The sequence below is a fragment of the Macrotis lagotis genome, chromosome 4 (assembly GCF_037893015.1).
Source record: "Macrotis lagotis isolate mMagLag1 chromosome 4, bilby.v1.9.chrom.fasta, whole genome shotgun sequence".
Classification (NCBI taxonomy): domain Eukaryota; kingdom Metazoa; phylum Chordata; class Mammalia; order Peramelemorphia; family Peramelidae; genus Macrotis; species Macrotis lagotis.
This window is the reverse complement of record NC_133661.1, coordinates 134,431,847-134,447,659: the sequence shown is the minus strand read 5'-3', so window position 1 is coordinate 134,447,659 and position 15,813 is coordinate 134,431,847. Positions and strand designations below refer to the sequence as shown.

General features: G+C 38.9%; 1 pseudogene; it reads right to left on the bottom strand.

Annotated features, from left to right (window-relative positions):
- Positions 1-4,653: 4,653 nt before the first annotated feature.
- LOC141520035 (ubiquitin-conjugating enzyme E2 G1 pseudogene) lies at positions 4,654-5,397 on the bottom strand (annotated as a pseudogene).
- Between the last annotated feature and the right edge of the window lie 10,416 nt (positions 5,398-15,813).

The following is a 15,813-nucleotide window of genomic DNA, read 5'->3' as shown; positions in this document are numbered from 1 at the left end:
GTAAGGCAATGGGGGTTAAGTCACTTGCCAAGGGTCACTCAGCTGGGTAATTATTAAGGGTCTGAAGCAGTATTTGAACTCAGGTCCTCCTGACTCCAGGGCCAGTGCTCTATCCACTGTATTACCTAGCTGCCCCAGCTTTTAAATTTTTTAATGTGAGCATTTACAATTGGGAAACTGGCAAATGCTATAAAAACAGTGCTTTATTAATATATTGTTTAACTGTCTAGATTTAAGAAACTGATGGAAAAATGCTGATGAAATACATAATGAATACATTTAATGCAGATTAAAATTATAAGTGATTATATATATGTGTGTGTGTGTGTGTGTGTGTGTGTGTGTGTGTGTGTGTGTGTGTGTGTGTCTGTGTGTGTGTGTGTGTGTGTGTGTGTGTGTGTGTGTGTGTATGCTTTCCCAGAGAGCCAGCTATTAAACATTTACCAGTAAACCACTGGTCTGAACTAAGGCAATGGTGCAGTGACTGCATAAATGTGAGAATGTTGTGGAGCAAGAACTAAAAAGATTTACTTCCTGGATATGTAGGGTGAAAGGATTTGACTATGACTAAAGAGGTGAATATGGGACACTGGAAGGATGGTGGTATTTTCAATAAAAATAATGGCAATTAAGAAGATGCATGGGTTTGAGGGGATAAACTATGGAGTTAGAAATTTACTCTGGAGTCAAAAATTCATATACAAAGATACCTGAGTAGGTGTTTGAAAGGATAGATTGAAAACAGGAGAGTAAAAAGATATGGAAGCTACTTGTAAGTTATTGATATAATTCAGGTCAGAGGTGATGAGGGTCTGAAGCAAGATGAAGATATCGTTGCTGAAATATCATGGAGGCAGAAATAACAAAATCTAGAAACTGACTAAAAGGGTATTGATAACTGAAGTAAAGGATAAAGTGAATAATTGAAGATGACTATAATTGGAAACAAAGGTATTTGGAACAATGGTGGTACCTTACTTTGAAATAAGGAAGTCTAGAATGGGCAAGTTCAAGAAAGAAAGATAAGTTTAAACTGGCAATTGACATTATAGGATAAATTTGGAGGAGATATAAATTGGAGATTATTGGCTTTGGAAATATAGCTAGAGATAATATCTAAACCCATGGAAGTTGATAAGGTCCTGTTCTTTGTCATATGTTCTCAGTTACTCTTTTGTAAAAATCAATTTTAACAGGTTGATTAATGATGATGAACACACTGGTGAGAATTCAGGAATAATATTATTAGATACCACAATAACCATTAGGATTACCCACTAGAACCCAAGGAAAAGGATTAGTTAACAGCCCTCTGGTTAACTGGTTGTCCTAGAAAGGGAGGAAAGGGAAAGGGAGAAGGGAGTGAGGGAGAGAGAGGAGAGATAGATAGATAGAGAGGGAGGGGAGGGAAAGGCGGGAGACTGACAAAGCTAGGGAGATAGAGAGGGAGACAGAGACAGTAAAGATGGCACAGGGTAGATAAGGAATACATGTGATTATAATGAAAACAATTGGGAGATAGAATGTCAACAGCATCAAAAGCTACCAGAAGTTGAGAAAGATGAAGACTTTAACAAGGTCACAGGGTTTAACAATTAAGAGAGATTGTTAATAACCTTGGAGAAGATAATCCTTTGTATCTGTCCCTCCTCCGGCTCCTCTTCAATTATTTTTTTTCTATATTCATATTTGTCATTATCCCAATTTTTAAAAATTCCCTTGACGTTAATTTTCCCTTCAGTTTAACATCTTATATCTTTCCTCTTTTCCTCTGACATTTTTATAGAAAGAATAATCTCTGTGTCTTGCCTTGACTTCTTCACAACTCAATACAGCTCAAGTTCCAGCAATCTGGTGTTTAATTCTACCACTCTAATAAGACTTTCATTACTATCATCAATGAGCTCTTAATTGAATTGTCTATTATTCTATATATCCTCCTATATCTTTCCACAGTTCTTAATACTGTTGACCATCGCTCCTATTTGAAAGTTTCTTTTCCCTTGAATTCCTACAACCACCTATTACTTCTGAAAGATGTTACTTGGTATCAATTCACTGATTTGGCCTCAGTTTTCATAGCAGTAAAATGAATGGTTGGACTAGATGATATTTAATAGTTTTTTTCCCTAACTATAAATCATATGATCCTATAATCCTAGAATCTGCTTCTTACCCTTAAGGGAGGCTGTTCTTTAAAGCTAGTCCTTGGTCCCCTTGTCTTTCAGCATCCTCTACCTTAGGAATTTCACTCGTTCCTATGGATTTATCACTTCTATGCAGATAGTTGACAAATATTTATTTCCATCTCCATTTTCCCCCCTGACCTCTGGTCCTGTATTTCCAGTTTCTTCCTAGATATCTCCATATAACCATCATCTTAACACTAAACTCAATACATTCAAAACATTTTTCCCTTCTAAAATAGTTCTCCCACTTACTTTGGTTGAATTTTGAATTATTTGACATTTCCCTTTACTTCAATCCCCCCCAAATCAAATCAGTTATCAGTTCCTATGCCTTTTACCTCTGCAGAATTTGTTACCTAAGATATATTAATATTCATTTGCATTAAAATATATGCCACATTTTCCTTGTCCATTAGATCAGAAAAGTCTGCAGAGAAGAAGAACTGGAGGAAAGAAAGATGAAGTAAGAAAAATGAGGAGAGAAATTAGGAGAAAATTATATCTTTAAAAATCACAAGAAAGTTATTTGAAAACTTTGAATTGTATAGACCTTGTGCATGTAAGGTCAGGATCACAGGTTGGAAGGATCTTAGCACCATCTATTCCAACCAAACTCACCCCCCCCAAAAAAATAATTTCTCACTATTACATTCCCAATAACTAGGTCATCCAACCTTCACTTGAAGGCTCTCAGTGAGAGGAGGAAACCACTACTTTTTGAGTCAGTTAATTCATCTCTGGGAGAGCTCTAATTGACAGTGAGTTATTTCCTTACAGCAACCTTAAATAATTCTCTTTGCTATCTTCACCCACTGTTAATAGTTTTGCCCTCTAGGACTAAACTCTAGTCTCTTACACCTAACTGCTTTTCACATATTAAAAGAAAACTATCATGTTCCACCTGACCCTTCTCTTCTCTAGGGTAAACATCTCTAATTTTTTTAACTGATCCTCATGTCCTATTGACTTAAGAACTTAACCATTGCTTTATTCTTAGGAACCACTCTTCAATTTAATACTCTTTAAAGTGTGGTGTTCAGAATTTTATGTGTTATTCCAGATGTGGTCTAGTTTGGGCAGTATATATCAGAGTGAACACATCCCTATTTCTAGAAGTTATTCCTCTTTTAATGTAACCTAATATATTTGCTTTTTATGAGTGATATTATCACTCTTTGAACTCATGTTAAAGTTGCTGCCCACTAAAATCCCTAAATCTTTTGCTTGCAGTGCCTCCCTCATCTTATACTTATGAAGTCAATTTCCTGAAACCAAGCATGTAAAACTTTACATTTATCCTTATTAAATTTCATGTTATTAAATTCATCTCAATTTTCCTCCCTGCTAGCAAGCCAGCCATCCTAGTTTGTACCTTTATTTGAGGCAATGATAAAAATATTAAAACATTCAGGACCAGTTAAAGCCTACTTCCCTGGACCCCTCCTTCCATGTTGAGACTGTACCATTTTATGGTTCCTCCCATAATTGAATCAGTTTCAAAATGTCTGCTAGCCTGTCTTATCATTCTTTCCATGATAAAAGAAACATTATCAAACGCTTTGCTAAAATATAGTTAAACAACATATAGCATTTCCCCCTTATACATCAGTTATACACTGTTGAAAAGGAAATAAGGTTCGTCTAACACAACCTGTTCTTGATGAAGACAAGCTGATTCTTTGTGAGCATCACATCCTGGGAGATGTTCAACAACCATTTCTTTAATAATAACACATTCTGGAATTTTGCCAGGAATTGAAGTCAAGCTCATTGGCCTATACTTTGGAGATTCCATCTCTTTTCCTTTTTGTTTTTTTTTTGAAAATCAGGCTATGTTCCCTTTTCCAGTGCTATGGTACCTCTTCCGTACTCCATAATCTTTAAAATATCACTGACAATTGTCCAACAACTTCATCTGCCAATTCTTCAGTGTTGGAAGGCAAAATACAACAAAGGGAGAAAAAGAACGGGTTAATTTCATTCAGATGAGTTTAGAAGCAGCAAAACGTGGGTTCTAGAGCTCTTGCTACAGACAATCCAAAAGATCGGTGCATTTGGATTAGAAAAATGAAAGAAACCTGTTGATGACTCTCCCTTTCAAGTTATCATTAAGCTTTCTGCCAGAGCGAGATACAAGAGCAAAGAGGAATGTTTCCAAACAAAGAAAATACAAAAGTCTAGTAAATGAAAGATTTTAATGGAGCCTCAGTGGTTTAAGGGAAAATTAAATGGACAACTTTAAACCTAATTGGTTTATATGTGACAATTCTTGAAGTCTCTTTAAACTGATAAACCATGGGCATAGGGAAGGAACACCTGCTAAAATCTTTAGAATGTACCGGAGTTTTACAACAAACATCATTTGGTACATTGTGGGCTCGGGGATGTGTCCGGGAACAGTTTCCACGAGTTGTCCCATGCTTTTACAATTCTTCCCAAGGTGAAGGCGGTTCACCGGAGCTCCACACGTGGAATCGCCCGCAAGCCGGCGCCTGCGCGTCCCCGGGCGGCGGGGTGCGGGCCGGGCGCCGGGCCCCCCGAGAAGCGCAGCCCCCCGCCGTCAGTCCGAGGCGGCCTCCTGGCTCCTCCGGACGCAGCGGGCCACCTTCCTCCGGAACTCGCCCTGGCGGTCTTCCCGCCACTCCTTGGCCGCGTCCACGTTGGCCGGGCTGTCCCCGTTGGGGTCGGCCAGCATGGAGATGACGCTGATGAGGATGGTCTCCACGGTGTGCACCGGCAGCCAGCGCTCCTCCGGCTTCTCGTAGCCGTACTTGTCCTCGCCGGGCTCGTGGAGGATGGAGATGCACACGGCCCCGTTCTTGTCCACGTTCGGGTGCCAGATGTCCGTGACGAACCTCATCTCGGGCGGCCGGAGGGGGTAGTCTTTGGGGAAGGTCAAGTGCGCTTTGAAGACGCCGCCCTCGTACAGCGTGTCCGGGGGGCCGATGAGGAGCACCTCCCAGCGGTAGAGGTCATTGCCGTCGATGAGGCCCGCCGAGAAGCCTTCCACCGGGTTTTTGTGGAGCTCCGTCAGCTGCCTCCGCAGGAGCAGCGCCGACTGCAGCTCCGTCATCCTCCCGCCCGGCCGGGACCGGGCCTCCCGCCGCCGAGGCCAGGCCCGAGGCCCAGGGCGGAAGGAAAGCCCGAGGAGGCGGGTAGGCCCCGGGCCGCGCCGCGTGGAGGAGCGCCTGGCCGCACGCCCCGCCCCCGGCCCCGCCCCCCGCCTCACTGCCGCGAGGCCCCGCCCATCCCTGTGCGCTCGGCCCCGCCCCTCTGGAGTGGCCCCGCCCATCCCACACCCTGACCCCGCCTTACTCTCGCTCGGCCCCGCCCCTCTGCAGTGTCCCGCCTCACTCCTGTGCACCACGCCCCCTGGCCCCGCCCCGCCCCTGGCCACGCCCCCCCCCTAGCCCAGCCACGCCCCCTGGCCCAGCCACGCCCCCTAGCCCAGCCCCGCCCCTGCCCCGCCCCCGCCCCTGGCCCCGCCACCCCCCTAGCCCCGCCCGCCCCCTGGCCCCTGCCACGCCCCCTAGCCCAGCCACGCCCCCTGGCCCCCGCCCCCTGGCCCCTGCCACGCCCCCTAGCCCAGCCACGCCCCCTGGCCCCCGCCACGCCCTGGGAGGCTGCGGCGGGCCATGACTTGCGGTTCATCCCACGCCCGCGCTGACCTTGGGTTTGAGCCCACGTGGGCTGGCCACTAGAACACCAATTCTTTGACCATGATATACCCCAAACTACCAAACGCAATAGGAAGACCGTTATTTCTAGAGTACGGGGATCTGGATTCAAATCCAACCATTGAGCCTTTGTTCCTTAGACCTCAGTTTCCCCCCTCTGTGGAATAATGGGGGCTGACTAGATGACCTTCTGGGGTTACTTCCGAATCCTAGATTCATGATCTTTTGGGATTCTCTCATGTGACACAGTTATAGGCCGTGGTTGAGTGACACAGGTTGCTCAGGCCTGGATGGAGTCTGATCTGAAACCCTGGAGGAAATGCTAATGAGATCATGGAGCGATTTAAGTATTCCTTTCGGGTCTTTATCAGCCCCCTTCTGAACTATTCCAATGGCTTCCATTCCATTTGATTCTTTACACCACTGCCAAATGAATCCTGAAAAACAGGACTAATCACAAACCTCTTTTCTATTTGAAGACCTTCAGTAAATCCCAACTGCTTACTGACGGAAAAAGAAACCTCAGCTTTTCATTCAAGGTCCCAACCTGAGTTCAGTCCTCCTCTACAGTTTCTCTTCTTTGCACAAGATAGGCTCCAGACAGATTGGGCTCAATTTTAAAAAGATCTGGTCCTGCCCTCTCCCATCTCTATTCATGGAAGGACTTCTCCTATATCCAGCCCCCAACCCTTCCAGACATTGTCTTCATTTTTCAAAGTTCTTTCTTTTGAATCACTGTCTTTCTTTTGAATCACTGGGCACTTTGGCGTCTGTGGTATTTAATAATATTATGAGTTCCACTGTAGCTATTTGTGAGCATGTCTCATCAACCTAGTAGACTTGAGGTTACTAGTGGCCAGAAAGACAGGCAGACAGAAAAAAAAAAGAGACAGACATAGAGCATTAAGTACCTGCGCTAATGGAGGCTGTTAGCCCTTGAATATAAGGTCCTATTTTAATCTCTCTATTCTATCATCCCCCCATCTCTTTCTCTTTGTCTCTCTGTCTGTCTCTCTCCCTCTCGCATATCTCATAGGATCTTATGAAATCATAAAGTAATGTAGACTGTTCCTTTGCATTGACACATTTATTTAGCCCTGCTAGGTGCTGAGCTAAGTACTTTAAAAATATTATCTCATTTGATCCTCATAACAGCTCTGGAATACAGTAATATGATTATCTTCACTTTACAATTGAGGAAATCTAGGCCAGTAGAAGTTAAATGACTTGCCCAGAGGCATACACTTACCCTCTGAGGTTTGAACTGAGATCTTCCAGATTCCAGCTCAAACATTCTACCATTATACCATCTTGGTGCCTTTAAGAAGAGTCTAATACATGCTCAATTAATTAAATAAAGGCATATTTATTGTAAATTAGCAAGACTTTATGCTGTTTATCTAAGTAGGCTTACTTGAGAATGTAAAAAATAAACTACTAAATTGGAGGTAAAGGCATAACTAAAACTCATCCTTCTATCCGAAAAGATAAACATTATTTTGACTATGAATTTGTCAATATGTCTAGGTATTCTTTCACAGAAGTACTGAAAGCACCAAGACCAAAGATTATTAAGATACAAGATGATTTTAGACAAAGCCCTCCAGGACTGTGAGATGCTCTAAGCCCCCCAATGAAGAGGCAGAAGCTGTCCAAATGGGTACCCTCACTTTCAATATTTTGAAACTCTTTCAGCCTTTGAGCAATTAAAATATTTAATCAAAATCAAATGTTACTGATCCTATTTATACAAATGCTTTATTATCCTGTGCATTTTAATACAACCTACCTGGATCTTAATGTGACCTAAAGAGACGGTCGGCATTTATTACAAATGTGAGGCTGTAAGCTTCTGGCTGAGCAATTAATCACTGACACTAAGGAATTTCTTCTCTTCAGGTGGGGAACCCATCCAAAAACCAAGAAAAATAATCAGGCTAATTAATTCTTATCTGCAAAGAGCAATTAGATAAATGACCTAAAAAAAAGCTTGTCACCCCTAGTGAGACACTGAGTTTCTAAGTAGAATAATCTGTCTGGGCCTCTTTCACTAGGCTGTTGATACTGTGAAATGGAGATGACAGAAATGAAAGGGGGGAAAAATGATAGGGGAGGAGGTTAATTAGAGTGGAGGCCATTATGTGATAAAAAAAAGTTAGATTTTACATGATCTTGTCACCCTTGTTTCTCTGCCACATGCATTGGCAGTAACTAAAGAGAATATATTCATGTCTTGAAACATGGGATCTGATATGAGAGGCCAAAAGTGTTCTCTAGGTTTGTCTCATGTGATACTTTGTTTTGGACCAGTGAGTGACACTTTTTCTGCTGCTATATATTAAACTTAAAACTACCTGGTATGAGCTTGGAGTGATTGGACTGATGTGAAATGCAGAGAGCCCTGTTTCAGTGCATAAACTGTCATTTTTTTTAATGCTCTATCTCTTTTTCTCATCATCTCTGTCTCTCTGTTTTCTGTCTGTGTCTGCCTGTCTTTCTCTCTCTCTCTCTGGCTACCCCATAATAAGATCCCAAAGCAGGCCAATTGTCCTGCCAATTCAATCCCACATTCATTTTTGTTTGACCCTGGGCAAATCACTTAGCTTTTACAGGCTTTGTTTTCCTCATCTGTAAAATGAAGAAGTTGTATTAGATAGTTTCTTAAATCCTTTTCAGTCTTCCCCCTCCAAGAAAAAGGGAATTGATAGTTTCAACTGTGCTCTCTGCTTTGACCTGAGTACATGAGAATTCTTGTGTTCAGTTCTGGGAATCACATTTTTAGAAGGACACTGATAAATTGGTATGCATCCAGAGCTGGGACAAAAAAAGATAGGGAACTTGAAACCATATCATATGTGGAACTGGGAATATTTGTTCCACTTGTAGAGGATTGGGGCACAATAACTGTTTTCAAGTCCTGAAAGGATTGATGTGAACAAGAAGTATTGGATTTGTTCTACAAAGGTCCAGAGGGAAGAGCTAGGAATAGCAGAAGTTAGAGGGAGGTAGATTTTGGCTCAGTAAAAGGAAGAAATTCTTAATAATTAGAATGATTCAAAAATAGGAAGGAAAATAAAAGAGTATACCTGGTTACTGGAGGTGTTCAAATAGAGGCTCAATGGCCACTCTGGGGATTTTATGGAAGGACTTTATGCATTTAGCAAAGAGGTCAAGCCAGATGACTTCTCAGGCTCCTTCTAGTTCTGAAATAAAATGAAAATGATTTCCAGCAAACAAAATGCTTCAAAAACTGTTTCTTAATTGTAATATAATTAATACAAGATTCCACTAGCATACAAGTATCAAGTTACTGATTAAAACACACACACACACACACACACACACACACACATACACACACACACACACACAAAACTGAATTTTGTGAAGACTAGAAGAGTCATTTCAGGCCAGAAGTAAGATATAAGTTCAGTTTTGTGTTCTTTTTCATAGCTTGCAGTGCAACATGCAAGCTGGGAAAAGAAGCAAGGATGCAAAATGACATTCTTCCATTAGCTGGAAGGACTAAACAAGCTTCAGCAAGTGGTAGAAGTATTATTCAGCTTACACTAACACAGTAATGTGTGGTAAGAGGTTCAAAATGGGTGCAATTCATTTCCATTAGAGTGAGTTGCTAACAAAGTACAACACCTCCACAGGACTCCAATCAGACTATTTTTAAAACGAAGATGTGATTCAGTAGGTGGGGAGGACAGTTTCAAATGAGCCTCTTATTAAACTGCAATTCAGCCCCATAAAACTCCACTGGAAAATGGTAGGTGTTTCCAGCAAAATATAGAAAGCAGTTAGTGCTAGCCTAAGCTTCCTCAATCCCCATTAGAGGCTTCTTTACCACCACAGAGATGCAATCATTATAGCAGGTGCACTCCCTTGTTCTAGAAAATTGAAAGATGCTTCTCTGAGTGATATCTTAATATCAAAACAAAACAAAGCAAATAAAGAAAAATCCTTGACGTTTGTACACACATCTTGACTATGTATCTGCAACATTCTGATATTTTTCTTCTATCATTTATGTAGGAAAGTTAAGAGTATCACAAGATACATGCACATTTTCATCCAATTGTCATTCCTGGTTTAATTACTTGATCTTATGATATTTATAAAACCAATTCATTTAATGGATAAAGTCAGATCTTTCCTTCTCATTTTCTTATATCACCCCAAACTCCTGGATGATGGAGAAAAAAACATTAAATAATACCCAGAAATTTAATCTTAATGAAGAACTACTGAATGAGTAGTAGTGGATTGGGGGTTCACCTTGCTGTCAGACCAGGGTTCAAGCTGTGCCTCTGATGTACACAAACTGTGCAAGTCACCTTCTAAATCTTCCCTAGGTAATTTCATATAGCCAAAATTGTCTCTTCTTTTTAAATCACTTCTCTCTTGTACTGTAAGATGATTAAACTTCTTTTCAACCAATTTTCTTTCTATTTTTTTTTCCAGTAGTTTTGTTGAATAGGAAATCTCTCTCCTAGCATGTTGTTTTCTTGATTCTATGAACACTAGGCTCTTGAATTTGTTTATTTCTGCTTGTCTATTCTATTGATTGACTTTTCTATTTTTAGTCACCAATGATTCTTTTTTGATGATTGCTGTTTTGATTTTCCTTGTTTTTTTAACTAATTATCTATTCTTTTACATCATCATAATTATCTCAAGTATCCCTTCATCTTCCCTTCCCAACAAATGCTATTTTTATTTTTTAAAAATTTATTTATTTATTTTCAACCATATGCACATGTATATTTTTAAGTTACAAAATTTCCTTCCACCCTCCTCCCCTCAGCAGCAAACAGTCAGTTAGCACTGTATATACTTACCTTTTTTTGTGTGCTTGTTTGTTTGTTTGTTTTAGGTTTTTGCAAAGCAAATGGGGTTAAGTGGCTTGCCCAAGGCCACACAGCTAGGTAATTATTGTCTGAAGCTGTATTTGAACTCAGTACTCCTGACTCCAGGGCTGATGCTCTATCCACTGTGCCACCTAGTCGCCCCTATACTTATCTTTGATAAACGTTTACAGATTAGGCATTTTAGGTATGAGGAGTTAGGATTAAGGGAAAGAGATACATAAGAGATAATTTTTATAAGGTATTCATCAAATTCTAAAGGGTTTTTTGGGGGGTTTTGTTTGCTTTATTTTCTTCCTCTGGATGGGTATAACATTATCCATAACTGGTCTAATAAGATTGTCCTAGCTCTGAACTGCTGAAAGGAGTTGCTTCCATCAAGGCTGATCATCTCATAATGTTGTTGTCAATGTATACATTGTTTTCTTGGCTCTGGTCCCTTCCCTCAGCATCAGATCCTGTAACTCATTCCATGCTTCTAAGTGCTATTTTTAGAGAGGAAAAAAAAATCAACACAACTGTTCAATACATTGAAAAGAATAAAAAAAACCCCTCTACAATAATGAAATTTTTGTATCTTTCACCTCCACAAAAAAAAAAGAGAATTGTGGATATCTCCTTAAATCTCTTCATTTGAATCCTGTCTGATCTTTGTAATTTTGTAATATTCACATTTTTGGCAGGCAGTTCTTGAAATTTATCTTGTAATTATTGTAGATATTTTTTATTTGCTTCTGCTTACTTCATTCTTCAGCATTTCATTTGGATCTTGCCATGCTCCTCTGAATTCATCACACATCATTTCTTATAGCACAAAAGTATCCTACAACATTCATGTGCCACAGATTGTTTGACCATTGCTCAATTGATGGGCATCTATTTTGTTTCCAATTCTTTGCAACCACAAAAAAATAGTGCTACTATAAATATTTTGTTGTATACTGTCTGTATCTTTCTTAAATCCTGCTTTATAACACAATTTGAGATCTGGTCTAGATCTGAGACTTGGGAACCTTCTCATTCTAAATGTTGATATTTTTCAAAAATTTCCTTGAAATTTTTTTTCTTTTTCTACTCCAAATTAGATTTGATATTAATTTGTTATATAAAATAATCTCTTAGATAGTAGCATAATTTTTGTTCTACTGATATAACCAAGCCAGGGACACTGAATATCATTTAAGTTATATGGATATTTCTTTATTTCCATAAAGTTTATTATATGTAACAACAAGCATGTTTTAGAAAGTCAAATATCGATATTTTATGATTATTTTTGAACAAAATTTCTCTTTCATGTATAAAAATTTTGTAGATGTATTTTTTACCCTACTGCTTTACCAAATCAAATAACTTCTTTGATAATTCTCTGGAATTTTCTAAGTCAGCCATCATGCCATTTACAAATAGTCATCATTTTGCCTCCTCTTTGCTGATATTTATTCTTTTTTTTTCTCTTGACTTATTTATAGGCTAGTACGAGGGCAACTAATATGAGAAAATGAGGGCATCCTTACTTTACCCCTGATCTTAATGGGAAAAATTCCAGGGTTTTTCTATCACAAATAATACTAGTTCTTGGCTTTAATAGCATATTTTCTATCACACTAGAGCCTTTCTATATCTATGATTTTTGCTACTCTCAATACAAAAGATCTCTACAATTTATGAATTACTTTGTCTAAATCTATTTATATAATTATGTGAGATTTAGTATTTTTATTATTTTATGTGATTAATTATGTTAATTGTTTTTCTAATGTAACATCCTTGATATAATCCTACTTGTAAACCCTTTTTCTACTTTTTTTATTTGTTTATAGTTGGAATCAGGATTTTTTCCTTCCCTTTTTGACCACTTGACTCTAAGCCATTGTGTAGGAATGACAATGTAATGCCTGTGTATCTGTTTTGTTGAGTAAAGAAGCCTTTGTGTTAACTGGAGCCCCATTTCATTTTTATATCTTCTATTTAAGAATTGATTAATCTCTTTTTTTTTCCAAGGCCATCACCCTTGCCTGAGATCTGGAGAGTTTTGGAACTGTAGAAAAAAATTGTTACTTTCAAACAAGTCTTATCCCTGTCATCCTTTATTACTCCCTAAAGCTAACATTTGTCTCTGTCTGTCTGTCTGTCTCTCTGTCTCACTGTCTCACTGTCTGTCTCTGTCTGACTCTGTCTCTGTCTGAGTCTATATCTCTCTGTCTGTCTGTCTGTCTGTCTCATTCTCTCTCTCTCTCTCTCTCACTCTCTTTCTTTTTGCGGGACTTATGCTTCAGTGCCTGAAATGATTGGAGCTGACTCCAGCACTACAGGCAGGCTTCACAGCCCCACGCTCGGCCTAACTTATGTAAACATTGTCCTGCATGACAGCATTTTCCTACCCCATCTGCAGCTGCAAGGGAATCCATTATTTTTCTAGTCCCAGGGGAGGGAAGAGGTCTTGGGCATCATTACTCCTAGGCAAATGTAACTGACTCTAGTGCATACCCTAATTTGCTTGCCATAATTATAGGTCGCTCACCCCTTTTGTTATTTCCAAACCCCCCCTTTTTTTGTTCTTATCAATAATAAATGGAGCCAGTGAATCACACTACTGTAATATTTGGATATTATGAAAATGCTAATAATAACAAGGTAGCGTCAGCAGCACCCAGGTCTTATCAGCTGGTCAGATGCTCTATTAGGCAGCCAGTGAGGAGTTCAAGCAAATTGGTTATGTTAATGTCCTGTAGTACTTGGAAAAGATGAGGAGTTGGCAATTAATTTTTTCCAGGCGGCAGGCCGACAGGCAAATTTATATTCCTCCCTCTCCATGGGATCAGGCTAAGAGGAGGTGAGGTAGAAAAGCAAGCTTCTTATAGGAGCTTTCCAGGATCTAATTGAACGGTGCTAAATAAAGACTGGAGACGAAAGGGGAGAAAAAAATGCATACCCAACAATGGGAGAGCACTGCTCTTCCCCATTCATTCAGCTGACAGGGCTTTTGCAACTTAAACCTGTTTTATTAATTATGTTTGACATTTCCTTAATTAGTTTCATTTACATCCCATCAGCCCCTACAAGACGATTGCCCCATATATCATTTTACCAGAGGAGTGTGATGCTTACAGAATTATAACAACAACAGAAAATCCTGTGTAACTTGCATAAAATTAATGGACAGTCCTTTCTAGTTTCTTTTGCTTTCTTTCTTTTTTTTTTCTTTCTTTAAAACAAGTTAGCCTTTTTTCTAAAATTAGAAGAAGGTTTGGAATAAATGGAAAAAAGTGATATCCAAATTCCTTGTGATTATATTCATCTATACTGGATCATTTAGAGTTATAAATTAATAGGTATAAACCAGATCCAAAATAAATGTCTGAAACATCTTTAGTAACTGCTTTATTTCTCCTTCATCTTATTCACTGTTAAAAATTTTATTGGTGTGCTTTGTTTTTACATTACAAATATTTACAGATTACCCCCACTCCTTGGTAGGTTTTTTGGTATCTAAATTAAACAATTTAAGTAAATCTAACAGCACAGTGACCTCAAATAAAAATGAATGCTACATTCCACACCTATAGTCCACTCTCTGCTTTAACTTTTTTTTAAGGATTAGAAATCTTTTTTCTCTCCTTTGAGTTACCAATTTCATTTTTAATATGAAGAGAAAAAAAGAAAAAAGAATAAATTCTTTATCACAAATATATAGTTAAGTAAAATAAATTTTCTTATTGCCTGTATATGAAAAAAATAGAAATGTCTCATTCCATACCCTAAATCTGTCATCTCTCTATCAGAAGGAGGATAGTTTGTTTCCTCATCAATCCTTTGGAATCATAGCTGGCCTTTGTGTTGATCATAATATGTACAGCTTTCCAAACTGTCTTTGCAGTGTTGTCCTTATATTAATTGTTCTCCTGGTTCTGCTCAGTTCATTCTTTATCAGTTTATAAAAATTATCAAAATTGTTCTTTTTGTTTATTATTGCTATTTAGTGTAATTACTTTAGTTCTCCCCACTTCATCTTGCATCAATTCCAATCATTCTTTACATCTTTCTTTGAAATCATCTATTTCCTCATTTCTTATAGGTTCTTAGAATTTCATCACATTCATATACCACAACTTATTGAGCTGGTCCTAGTTGATGGCATTTACTTTAGTTTTGACTTTTTTACAACCACAAAAGAAGCTACTATAGTATGAGAAGCATGATAGCATGAGAAGATCTGAGCTTTAAGAAAATCACTTTGACAATTGTTTGGAAGATAAAATGACATGGGGACAGACTTGAGGATGGGAGACCTATTAGGGGACTACCAGATGCATATAAGGATATTAAATATAGGGGGGCATATCTGAATGAGTTTTTATTAGTTTCTAGCAGTTTAACATTTTCTCTTGAATTCCTGAAGAGACATATTCTCTTATTTTAGCCATTAAAGAACTTTTAGCAAATATTTATTTGTGACAAATAATCATTTACATTTTTATCATCTCATTAACTTTGACATTATATTTTATATGTTTTATATTGATACTTAATAAGAGGCCAAGGCAAAGAAGAAAGGTCTTGACTAATATCTTGATAGACTAAATAGAAGAATAAGCAACTAACTAAATGATGTTGGGCCTATATCCAACTGATAGATAAGAGCCAGCTTGTATAATAAGTCCATATATATATATAAGAGACTAGTAGTGTTCAAGGAAGTCAGAGAGGGACCAGCATTCTAGCCCAAGAAATTAGCATTAAAAGAACAAGGGACCCAGATAAAAATTTTGAGCTGACAGGGAGAAGAAATTTGGCTAAATGGTCTTAGAAACTATGAATCAATTTCTTGGTAGGGGTCTTAATAACAAGCATGCTATACAATGGCAAATAGTTTTTTAAGTTTTTGCAAGGCAATGGGGTTAAGTGGCTTGCCCAAGGTCACACAGCTAGGTAATTATTGAGTGTTTGAGGCCACATTTGAACTCCAGTCCTCCTGATTCCAAGCCTGATGCTCTATCCATGGTGCCACCCAGCTACCCCTATAAACTGGCAAATGTAGTAATAAAACCCAGTTTGGGTTTCACAAGACAT